This window comes from Rutidosis leptorrhynchoides, chromosome 2, assembly GCF_046630445.1.
Source record: "Rutidosis leptorrhynchoides isolate AG116_Rl617_1_P2 chromosome 2, CSIRO_AGI_Rlap_v1, whole genome shotgun sequence".
Lineage (NCBI taxonomy): Eukaryota > Viridiplantae > Streptophyta > Magnoliopsida > Asterales > Asteraceae > Rutidosis > Rutidosis leptorrhynchoides.
In genome coordinates this window covers 372,417,995-372,431,874 of record NC_092334.1, presented here as the reverse complement: position 1 = coordinate 372,431,874, position 13,880 = coordinate 372,417,995, and the positions used below count along the sequence as shown (strand labels likewise).

The window sequence follows — 13,880 nt, the reverse complement described above, 5'->3', positions numbered from 1 at the left end:
TTGACGTTTTTAAGCATGTTTTTCTCAGGTGCTTGAGGTTAGCTTCCGCTGTGTACTAGTCGTGCTGTAGACACCCGCTGCTTAGAGTTGTCGTCGCATGAACTACTTTATCTTGCATTCATACTTTACTACTTTTGAACTATGACTTGTAACGACCATTGTGGTCACATACACTTATTATTTGCTTCTACTTAGTGAAGCATGCTTTTGGATTGTAAAACATTCGATGTTGGTTTAGACATCACTTTATTTATGAATGCAAACTCTTTTTGAAAACGCATATAGTACTTAACCTTGTAATGATCCTGTTGTTGATGATTCGTACACGATGGTTTTGTACGGGGCATCATAACGATTATCGTCCACCAATAGAGAGTAGCGATGAGGAAGGATGAGTTAGCGATGACACGATTAATAAATATTATTGATTTCATTATTATTATTATGTGTTTATTAAGTTTATGTTTCGTTTCCGCTTAATTGTGTAATTTTTTTTTTAAAATGTAATCGTATTTATGTTTATCAATAAAGTGTTGTTTAAAAAAATTATATTAATAATAATAATAATAATAATAATAATAATAATAATAATAATAATAATAATAATAATAATAATAATAATAATATGATAAATAATAAAGATAATAATAATAATAATAATAATAATAATAATAATAATAATAATAATAATAATAATAATAATAATAATAATAATAATAAATGTGAGGCCATGTGATGGGGAGGAAGAATGTCATGGTTGGTAGTGGTGTGTGATGGGGAGAAAGTGAAAAATTAATGGAGTGAGAAAACAGATGTGACGCTATGATGTGTCGGTGTGTCATGAGGAGGAAGCACGTCATGGTTGGAAGTGGTCTAACAAGACAAATAAAACAGGAAAGAAAATTCCAGAAAATGCTATTACATGGCATGTGTAGTTTTTACTTAATGATTTTTTTTACAACTCTTATTCAATAAGTAAAATTGTTATTTCTATTTCAGTAATTTATCACTTAATTTAAAAATTGATTTGTTTTTTAGAAGATACATAATCAGATACCCATTTACATTAAGAGTGAAATAAAAACATGATTTAAGAGGAAAAAACTTAAACAACTCTATCTACACTTTTAGAACTAGAATTGTACCTTGCTATTAATAGGGTATAGGGATATATATATATATATATATATATATATATATATATATATATATATATATATATATATATATATATATATATATATATATATATATATATATATATATATAATTAAAAGTAGGGTAAATGGCCCGAAAAAATAACTTTAGTTATTCAATTTGACAAATAAGGTCACGCTCAATTTGCACAAGCCCGAAAAGGATTGCAATTTAATTTTTGCTCACGAAAAGGATTGTGTGTGCAAATTTTTTAAAATTGAGGTAATATCCAATGAACACAAAATCTAAAATCACGAATTACTTCAAATTGAGATTTGGAATAGATTACTAATGCTTCGATTATCATTTTTGTGAAGCAACTTGATCCAAATTGCATATTGCATCAAATGTTTAAAAAGTATATTATATTCCTTATAATAATAATAAAAATATAACTCCCACTTGTATAGCCATTCCTTTCATAACGTATCTTAGCACAATACACTCTCAACCCACAAGTAAAATGATCATTGTAGACCTGTTATTATACACAAGCATTACTGTGTTAACTGTTTATCTACTTCTTAACCTATGCGCCCGTCACCCTAACCGACTTCCTCCCGGTCCAACCCCATGGCCCCTGGTGGGTAACCTACCGCACCTTGGCCCACTCCCACATCATTCTCTGGCAACTTTAGCTAAAGAGTATGGCCCGTTAATGCACTTGCGGCTCGGATATGTTCACGTGGTTGTGGCCTCATCAGCGTCTGTAGCTTCACAGTTCTTAAAAGTTCATGATGCAAATTTCGCAAATAGACCACCTAGTTCAGGTGCAAAACATATGGCATATAATTATCAGGATCTTGTATTTGCACCCTATGGTTCAAGGTGGCGAATGCTTCGAAAGATTTGTTCTGTTCACTTGTTTTCTACCAAAGCTCTCGATGTTTACTGTAGAGATCCGTCCTAATTCATCCGGACGAAGTCCATATCGATTATAAACGATTCACAACAGTTGATTACATCGCGAGGTACTTGACCTCTATATGATACATTTTACAAACATTGCATTCGTTTTTGAAAAGACAATCTTTCAATACATCGAAAGTTGACGACATGCATACCATTTCATAACATATCTTACTATAATTGACTTAATAATAATCTTGATGAACTCAACGACTCGAATGCAACGTCTTTTGAAATATGTCATGAATGACTCCAAGTAATATCTCTAAGATGAGCAAATGCACAGCGGAAGATTTCTTTCTTACCTGAGAATAAACATGCTTTAAAGTGTCAACAAAAAGGTTGGTAAGTTCATTAGTTTAACATAAATAATCATTTCATAATTTTAATAGACCACAAGATTTCATATTTCATATTTCCATTTCTCATAAACATACGTCCCATGCATAGAGACAAAAATATCATTCATATGGATTGAACACCTGGTAACCGACATTCACAATATGCATATAAGAATATCCCCATCATTCCGGGATCCTCCTTCGGACATGATATAAATTTCGAAGTACTAAAGCATCCGGTACTTTGGATGGAGCTTGTTGGGCCCAATAGATCTATCTTTAGGATTCACGTCAATTAGGGTGTCTGTTCCCTAATTCTTAGATTACCAGACTTAATAAAAAGGGGCATATTCGATTTCGATAATTCAACCATATAATGTAGTTTCGATTACTTGTATCTATTTCGTAAAACATTTATAAAAATTGCGCATGTATTCTCAGCCCAAAAATATAAAGGGTAAAAAGGCAAATGAAACTCACCATACTGTATTTTGTAGTAAAAATACATACGACGACATCGAACAAGTGTAGGGTTGGCCTCGGTTTCACGAACCTAGATCATTTGTATATCTATTAAAATATATAATCGTAACCGAATCAGTTTATATATTATATCTTAAATTATTTATTTAGTTGTATATATATTCAAAATGTTAAATTTATATATAGTTATATTAATATATTTTTGATTAATATAAAGATATCTAACATGTTATATATGTAATTATTTATATATATGTTGTTAATATAATTAAAACACACTTATATCCATAATAATATCTTTAAAACTTTTATTTTCATAAATGTAATTATCACTATATACATTAAAAGAGAGTCTCGATTAGCTAATAATTATTTTCAAAACCTCCTTAATTACCGTTAGATTAGAAAATTACGTTACAATACCCTGATCCAACGGTCCTTAATTATTCACTTAAAATATTAGCTAATAAACATTCTTAATCAATATTATGCGCTTAATACCCTAAAAAAAAAAAAAAAAAAAAAAAAAAAACACGCGGACCTTAAAAATTTTCTATTCTGATCCATCATCCTGACCGACTAAATGCCCCAAATCAATTTATCTTCTTCATCCATCCGACTAATCTTCTTCCATACCTAATGGATACCTAGAATTTAATTTGATAAGTATTTGCTACTTATCCTTCAAATTCTTCTCAGTTTATCTGTATCAAAATCGACGAAGCATCGATCAACCGTTTTTAATCTTCATCGATTTGCAGGTATTTTATAATAATTAATTCTTATTCTTATTATTGATGTTTTCGAGCAGATACTGCAACTTAATGTGATGATTTTTCTGGTGATGATTGAGCTTATTTTTAGGGTTTCGATCTGTTTCCCCTTTTCGATTTTAATCGGTATGTTGTTTGTGTACGTCTTTGTTATTGTTGCATAAAATTTACTTTATAGATTACTACGTACTATAGTGATTCCGTAATTTGGAATCAAATCATGATACTTGAGTTATTCTTGATTTTTCATTCAGTAGTTTTATAATTAGTATGTATGATGTGTGATTGTTATTATATTTGGTGCTGAATCTGCAATTGTCCGGTCACAGGTTCACCTATCTCCTAATTATGTTGTTCTTACCTTTAAAGTTGCTATAATGGTGTAAATTCAAATTTGTAGTGCGTGGTTATAGTTTTTAGGTTATAGTAAATATAGGTATTAGAAATGGGCAAAAGTGTACACTAAGAACCTAGGTTGAAATATTTATTCTGAAATATCGACTGGGTCGAATAATGAGGTATGGTGCAGATGAATATCCTTTTAGTTACATCAGCCACTTTACGTAATTGAGGTTTCTCGTCTGTATACTATTTGGTTTGGTCAGTAGAGGTGCATGTAAAATCTTTTGCGTATTTCGACTTTTGACTTTAGGGAGACAAGTATACAACATTCGATTTTGTTAGATGCTCACATATGAATCTTGGTGCTATCCACCTACATTGGGTGTTAATGGTGCCAAACTAATGAAAGAAAGCTTGTTTTGTAGGACGTGAATCTGTTTAGTTTTGTTATTGAGAGATAGAACAGAGGTAAATAAGCTCACTGTTTAGTTTGTTAAAAATAACATCCTATCATTCCTATCATCAAAATGATAAAACAGAGGTAAATAAGCTTTATGGATGTTTTTATTAGTAAAGTTACTATATGGAATCTATTAGTTCCAGATGTAGTATATGGGCTCATCTATTAGGGGTTTGACCCGTTTATATTCGTTTTAAGCGTGTGAAACTTGGTATTGTAGAAAAAGACATTAGATATTTAACAGAACTCTTGAATCATGTAAGTTCTATTGCAGTTTTGGATTCAACGATGCTTGAGTGGAGTCTGTTTCCGATATTTTTTGTACATGCTCAGTTGACTTAATATGTTTAAATTCATTTTTTTTTTCAGGAACTCATGCTATTACCTGTGCACTTTTCGCTTTCTTGAGGCTGGGTGATGAGGTAACACTTCATTTTGGTAACACTTCATTTTCTTACTTTAAATCGTCAAAGGACTATAGTATCTTTTTGTGCATTTTATCATTATGAGTTTTGTAATGATAGATTCGGTTTTTTAGTTATTGTCGGTTGCTGTTGCTCCTTACGATACTCTGGAAGAAGTTATAGGAATAAGAGATGGCAATGGATTAGGTTCTCTCAAAGATTTTGGAATCAAGTATCGAGAAGTTGCAGTAAGTTGTTACTTAGCTTGGTTTCGGCTTGTTTACTTTTGGACGGGTCAATTTGGCTATCTTTTAATTCTCTAATTGGTCAAACTTATAAAAGGAAATTAACCTTTCGACTTGTTTCAGCTCGAGTAATTTGGTATGGATTTTTAGGCTGTACAACTTGGAAGCCGTGAAAAGCTACTTGCTTTTTGTGAAGCTGTTCAAAGAAGCTCACCGGTAAGCTCATATACTAAGCTGATTGCAGGATCAACCGCTGGTTATGCGTCAGAGGTGATATTTGCGGATTTTACGTTCATAGATGGTAGCACAAGTAAGCTTTCGTGTGATGGATCGTTAAGGGAGTCTTTTACTGTCTTTTGTCAGGTTCTCATTTCACTTGGTCATGTTATCCATTACTAAAACATATTGAAATTGTAATTATAGATAGTGGACTCGCGTAGGTTGCTTTAGAAGATGTGTTTTTGGATTGATTAGGATGGGGTAGCGTATCCCCAATCACCATGCTCAGTTTTGTTGGAATTTAAAATAGTCGGGTTGTGTTTGCCCGTTCGGATATTTAAACTATGTATTAAATGTCTTAAAAGTTTATTGACTTATTATTGTGTTAAAGATGTTTTCGGAAACATAATTGGTAGTATGAGTTATGCACTGTTGTAAAAGTACCGATTAATCCCTCATTTAAAGAAATTCTTTAGAAATAGACTGATTAGATTGTAAATAACCCGAATTTTCCACTTTAACTGATATTGTTTTATGTGTGATTAATCTTTTAATGTATAGAGTAGATGTATTTGGTTTATATGCCGAAATACCCGAGGAAGAGTGAACAAAGAAAACTTAAGAAACAGAGGTTCGTGAAGACTTACACTCAATTGAATTTCTTCATTATTTCCTCATAAGCGATCATGTTTTTCTAATAAAAAGGTTCTATCAATACATTAATCAAGGTGGGAAGGTCAAGAGCTGAATGGTAAACAGATCCATTCATTTATCAGGTAACCCTCATTTTGATGTTATATTGTAAGTGTATAGTAATAAGTCATATGGTACAATTTATCAGTACACAATTTTTAAGATTTTCTCAAACTGTGATAGTAGTGAATTATTCATTGAAGATGTATAAACGCTACCTAATAGGGATGAGAAAAAATGCCGCAAAATCAAAACAAATCAAAACCATACCGGTACCGGTAACGAAAGCACAACGAATAGATATTCGGTTTCGGTTCTTAAATTTGGGAAAATCTGTTCTCGGTAAATTCGGTATCGATACCGGTTTGGTATTCGGAAACTGATTTTTAAATACCAAATTATGAAATGTCACAAAGAAACAACTAATGGTGCAGGCACTAGACTTTCAATATACAATAGTTTCTGTTGTAGTAGTTTTTGACGTACTTCGTGACACTTTTCAATGCGTGTGTTGATGTATGAGTTTTTGTGCTTGTTTACCAAATTAGATATAATTCAAATGCTGTTAAAAATCAGTGAAAGTCGATGTAACAATAGTCAAATTTTGATTGGATGGAAGTCAACTTCAAGTATAGGATGTCTAAAGTGTTTACTGGAAGTCATCTTTAAAAATTTTGTAGATGTTTTACTATGATTATTGAGTTGTGGTTTTCATCTTCCATTTATATCATTATATTAAATATTAATGACTTGTCATTTTTTTGTGTGACAAGAGATGAAAGAAATAACTGCATCAACATAGGTTTATATTTAATGATCAAAGTCTGACGTCGTCTTTACGTCTATGGTGTTTTACAAATTTTCAGGGAATTTAGCGATAGGCAAAGTATGATGTTTTGGATTGACGTGGTTAACTTTTAACTTACTCTTACATATTTACAGAGTCGCCTAATATTAACACACAATGTTTTTTGATCGAAAGGGTCATTTTAGTCAAATGGGTCTTTTCAGATTTTAGTGATGCTCTTTGCAACCTAACTGTACATGATTAATACATAAGTGTGTATATAACTTGCATCATGTTGTACTCTAGCCTTTCTCTAAGTACTTCATTAAAGTGTAAACTGCATGTTAACTATTTACTCCAACTGTACGTGAACCCCTCTTTTGTGAGCTTTGCCAATCAAGATCTTTGATACCAACAAGTGGACTCTTGACCGGTGGTTCTGGCAAGTAATGTGACATTTGGGCTATGGTCCTCTTTATCACGAAAGTCAGTGTGGTGTGACTACAGTATCTGCATGTATATAAAGACTAATTTGTATCTTTCTTTCCATCTTCATGTGTACTTTACCCAATTAATTTACACATGTTTGAGTCTGTAAATTGATTTCTTATATTGTAGTGCATGTGCTTTTGTTGGGTAAAAGTAATATTGTTGATTTTTTATGTGGTAGTCCATGTTAAGATTGTAGGCTTTATGCCTTTATATCCTAACAGCTGCAAGTAAAATGAGGCAGTATAGATACACTTTAGACATGTGAATACAATTTAGTTTTAACCTAAATTAAATATTAGGTTTATACCAAGTATTCATGTCTTGGGTCAAGGTGTCAAAAACAACCCAAACCACCAAAAAGGCAGAGGACACCCCAAGACACATTGTATGCTAACGTTTTGAGGAGTTAGTAAACGATTAATAGAGTTGTAATCAGGAGAAAACAAGAAAAAGGTTGAGATCACAGGAACACTCCTCAGCCCTTGGATCATTTTTGATCAATGAACCAGATTAAACTACCAAATTATACAGGGAGGGTATTGTCGTCATTTTGCAAATACACATCTACGTACGTAGCAAAACCATGAATGTTATCGAGCAAAACCTTCAAAAACCCTAAACAGCTCCTGGCGATGGCGATTAAGGTTTCTCCGGCGAAAAATTCAGTCATCTTCAACCTCGTTAACACCGTTAATTCACTCCAATTTCTGATTATACGATTCCGTAACGTATTTAACTTCGATTCGTAAACAGTCGTTCACTCCAAATTGAAAGGATATACGAATTCGTTCTCAAAATCAATTGATATTCACCTTCAATTTAAGCAAATGGAACCAGAAATCGATATCAGTGATGAAGAACTAAACGAAATCCAGAATGCTGAAGGTATGTGTATTTTTCTTCTTCAATCACATGTGATTAGATATGATGAAACTGTGTTTACTGTGAATTTAAGTAATTTCTTCGTCAATCACATGTAATTTCTTGTAAAAATCACATGTAAGTGTTTTATGATAATGCATTACTGTGATATAAAGTGATAATGATCAATACAATGAAGATAGAAACCGAACTATTGTAAATTTTCAGTTAGTCAATCACATGTGATTGAGTTTTATGATAATACATTATGTGATGTATTTTGTTGTTAAGTAATCTTTGATATGAATGATAATCACATGTGACTTACGATGCAATAAGTTATTCAGTCACTATAACTTATGCAATTTGTTTGTTGTAAATGACTAACTATATGCAATTTGTTTGTGAATGTTTTGTTATTCAATAACATGTGATTGTTTTCTTATTCAATCGCATGTGACTTATTATGCAATAACTTATGTAACCACTACAGAACGAACAAGTATGTTATTTGTCTTATTACAGTTTCTAATCACATGTGATTGACTGTTTCTAATCACATGTGATTGCCATGTTATTTGATATATTGGAGTTTCTAATCACATATGATTGTCTTCTTTGACATGTTATTTGGTATATTTGTGTTTCTAATCGCATGTGATTGAAATGTTATTTGGTATATTGAATTTTCTAATACATGTGATAGTCTTTTTTGACATGTTATTTAGTATATTTGAGTTTCTAATCACATGTGATTTACATGTTATTTGGTATATTTGAGTTTCTAATCACATGTGATTGTCTTTTTGGACAGGTACAACATCAAGTTTGTACCATTTACTGGCATAGATAACCACCGTAGGTGTGTCACAGTTGCTGCGAGATTGATCAGGGATGAAACAACCGAGAGTTACACATGGATTCTTAATTGCTTCATGAATACATTCGAGGAAGAGCCAAACAACTCATTCTAAACCCAAATTCCTAAACCCTAAACTCTAAATCGTTCTGGGGCTCCACATCAGGTCTCAGGCTGCCAAAGTGTTTATTACCAACCTAAACATGGTAATAAGTGAGTCCTACATCAGTTCTGGGACCCACATAGTCTAGGATCAGAGGTCCGTGTCAAATCTTCACTGGGTTGGCCCATTTTGGTTTGGGATTTGGTGATTGGTGAATTAGGTTTACAGCTGTTGCACTTGTATGATCTAGTTTTGGGAAATTTGACCTTGCCGGGTCAACCTTATAACTCTGATGATACTCCATGTTATAATGTGATGATTTTATGGAGTAATGATGATTTACATATGATTTATTATGATTATGAGAGGAGTAGAGTTTTAGGTGTGAATCTGATGGAATATTTAGGGTTTTTAGTAAAGGTTGACTTTTTGAGTCAAAGGGTATTTTGGGAACATAAATGGTGCTTAAAGTTTACTTTTTGGCTTATGATGAAATGCAAACGGAAATTTGGTCAATGTATGCTTATTTCTCAAAATGTTGACCAAGTTGGACTCTCAGTCAAAACTGCAGGTTTAATGAGTTTTGACTTTTTGAGCCAAGGGTTTTTATGGGTTCCTAGGTGGTACTTAAAGTTTATTCTATGGCTAAGGATGCATAGCAGGTGGCAGGGTGTTCAAAGTATATGTAATTTCCAAATTGTTGACCAAATTAGACCTGCAGTCAAAGTTGCTGACCTAATGGAATATAGAAGGTACTCTGATGTGCTTAGGTGCTTATTCAAGATGGTTTTTGGTTTTCTCATTGGCAAATTGATGACAAAATGCACTAGTATTTCTCCAAAGTGTGCAACTGAGCTCATTAGTTTTATTTTGCCCTCACCTCAGTCTGGGATTGTAGTGATGTGTTTTAAAATTATTTGGTATGATTATTGTGTTCTAATTGGTATGGTGCAACAGCAAATCAAGATTAGGATCGTGATTATGGGTTTTGATGTTAATTTTGAAGGACATGGTCAATGGTTATAAGTGTTTCAAGTGAGGTTCAATGGTAATATGAGAATGCAGAGTCAAATGGTAATTTTTTGGTTTTTTGGACTGCAGGGACCAACAGAGTATATATGATGCATCTTCAGATTTTTTGCAGCGCCAGTCCTATGCAGTTTCAAATGATTTGCAGCTCTAGTCCTTTGTTAGTAACTTTTGTTTGGCAATTTGACATTGTTAGTACTTGGGATGTACATTAAAACTTTTTTAGGTTTTGTCATCTTTGTATGGCGTTTGTAAGTGTTTTGGAGGTCACAAATCTCCCCATCGGGTATACCCGTTGTAATTGTACCTCTTTATTTTCATCTATTGGATTTTTCCGGGGCAAAGTCCCCTTATCCAAAAAAAACAAAAAAAAACTCATGCTAAACCCTAATCAAAATGTAGAATGGTAGAATGACCATGTGAGTTCTCAGGGTTCTCAATCCACAAAAGTTCTCATTTGATCCCTGGACTGTTATATAATCATAAAGTTATAGTGATTTACAATTACTTGTAATTCTGGATTGTACAATCACATGTGATTACATTAATTACAATATACACAATCACAAGTTATTGGCAGAATCACAAGTGATTGGCAATGCCTAATCACAAGTGATTGGCCATGCAAAATCACAAGTGATTGGCATAATCACAAGTGATTGGCCATGCAAAATCACAAGTGATTGACATAATCACAAGTGATTGGCATGCATAATCACAAGTGATTGTCAAATGCAAAATCACAAGTGATTGGCTAACAAACATAACCTGTAGTACCTCTTTAATAAAAATTAATAAACAATCAACAATGAAAACCATCAACAATAGTATATAGAAAAGAAATACAGAAATTAAGATCTAAACCATTACTGTCATTTACCATCCAACAATAACAAGTGTTTGGCTAACAAACATAACCTGATCTAAATCATTACTCTCATTTACCATCCAACAATAGTAGATAGAAAAGAAATACACAAGTGACTAGCTAACAAAATAACACAATCTGGAATTATTTTCCACAAAACACTACACTTTTCTAACAACTCCTTTGATTTTTCAACACGGTCAACTCTTGATTTTTGTGCATAAAGAACAACCATCCTGTAGTCTTCTTTCGCATGAGATTTCTTGAATTCTTCTCATCATCTTCCTTTTTCTCATCATCGGCACCATTCATCGGTACCTTCACCTCATCACCCTCAACCATTCTAAAAACTTCATTCATCTTACTTTGATAAGATATCAAAGTCTTCTGGTTGGGATAATTCGTCAAACCTTCGGTTATTTTTTTTACAAAAACATCTTCAAGTCATCAACCAGTTTGAACTTCCCCTTGATAACTCAACAATAGTCCTGCATATAACATATAAGCACTGTTGTAAACGGCGTTCGTTGCATCCGTTGCAACGCCCGTTGCGGTGTTTTGGTGACTAAACTGTTTCGACCCCGTCCCGTTTTCTTATAAGCCGGTCAACGGTCAAAAGTCAGGTCAAATGCAGGAAAAATTGGGTCAACGCCGGTCAATAGTCAGAAATTCTGTTAAAATCGGTCATAAGTCGGTCAAATCAATCAAAATTGACTTGGTTTAGTATTACATTTTGTATTATATTAACGCTAATAACAATTATAGGTACAAACTTGTCAACGAAGGTTTTTTAGCTCTAAAATATGTGTAAATATATATTTATATATATATAAGTCAACATTAGTCAACATCCGTTTCGACCCCGTCTCGGCCCCGTTTTTTCCGTTGCGACGTTTTGAGGTCGCTACCGTTTCGGTCCCGTCTCACGTCTTTTTCAACCTTGCATATAAGGCACAAACGTTAGATTATAAGGTGATGCAGTAAATTAAAGCACAATCACATGTGATTGGAAAAGCATAATCACATGTGATTGGAAAAGCAGAAGCACATGTGATTGGAAAAGCAGAATCACATGTGATTGGCAAAACCAGAATCAAAACATAGTAGATAAAAGAAAAATACATATAATACCTCAACTGAACCAATGTTATCCTGTTCATCTTCAATTCGTATAAAACCCTCTCCACCTTCTTCTTTAGGATCAAACTTTGGTGCAAGTTCAAGAGTCCCGCTGCATGAATACCCAGTTCAGTTTTCAACTGATCAAACCAACTTTGAACAAATTCGCTGTCAGGAATAACATCTAAGGTATCTAAATCAACCCCGGCATATTCAAAGCCAAACACATCTTTGACCACTTCAGAGTCAACCTTGATATCACCCTTCGAAGTCCTAATCACCATATCATCACAATCAAATTGTCTACGCAAAAAGTAGGCAATGTTACCAGGCAATTGTTCAATGTTAAAGTTTAACAAAGAACGAAACCCAAGCTTGCTCACGCATTCCTTTTTAGCAGGAGTAAGTGAATCCATAACATTAGCAAACGGCATAGGAGTGTTCCTAAGCCTAGGAGAAGGTAACTCCTTCAAAACAACAACTTTTGCTTTAGTTTTAGGCTTCGAATCAGCCTTGTCAACCGGAGCCTTGCGTTTGTGAGTTTGTTTAACTGTAAAACATGTAAAATATTAAATATTAAAACAACTAAAAACTGCATGTTAACATCTAATTGTGACTTTGAAGTAATTTCACTAAATTGCACATTAAAATAAAGAACAATCACATGTGATGGAATTACTTCAATCACATGTGATTTCTGTAAAAATCACATGTGATTGAAAACCTAACAATTACATTCTGATGACAAAAATTACAATCTGATTACAGAACCCCTAAATTGCACATTAAAACAAAAAACAATCACTTGTGATGACATTTGGTAAACATTAAAACAATAAAAAACTAATTACAGGTGATTCTGCTTAAATTGTACATTAAAACAAAAACATAACATGTGATTCTGCTTTGGTCAATCACATTTTGCTTTGTCAATCACATGTGATTAAAACATTAAAACTATGAAAAACTGATTACAAAAACCCTAAAAGGTACATTAAAACAGAAACATCACATGTGATTAAAAACACTAACAATTACAATCTGTTGGAATTTGGTATTTCTGTAAAAATCACATGTGATTATAAACCTAACAATTACGTTCTGATGACAAAAAATGTGTAATACTGGTAAATAACACACATAAGATAATCAGAAACAAATCACATGAACACGAAGCACTATATCTCTAAAAACCCTAAAAATTAAGAAAACAATGAAAATAGAACAAACACTTGATTGATTGCTAAATAAAACATAGTAAAATTACCTAGAGCTTTGGCCGAAGCATTTGTTTAGCCGGCGCTTTAGTTTTCGCCGGAGCTTGTATTTTGGCCGGAGCTTCTATTTTAGCCGGAACTTGTGCTTTAGCCGGAGCTTGTGCTTTACCCGAAGCTTGTGTTTTAGCCGGAGTTTTAGTCGGAGCTCGTTTTGTAGCAGAACTTTGTTTTTTAGAAGAAGAAGGTTTCGAAATTGGAGATTCGCTTGATTTCGCCATTCGTTATAGATGGATTACTGAAGATGAAACGTTTGATTGTTGATGAAATCGAAGAAACCGAAGAAAATTGATGGCGATGAAGAAATTCGAGAGATGAAAACCCTAGAATGGAGATAGAGAGGGAGAGAAAAACGTATCAGATGTGTGTGCAAAGTGAGGAATGAACCAGATGGGTGGAGTGTGTGTACAAAATATTTGAGT

At 33.1% G+C, this 13,880-nt stretch overlaps 1 pseudogene; it reads left to right on the top strand.

Annotated features, from left to right (window-relative positions):
• The first annotated feature begins 1,660 nt into the window (after positions 1 to 1,660).
• LOC139892065 (flavonoid 3'-monooxygenase-like) overlaps positions 1,661 to 13,880 on the top strand; it is a 170,754-nt pseudogene continuing 158,534 nt past the window's right edge.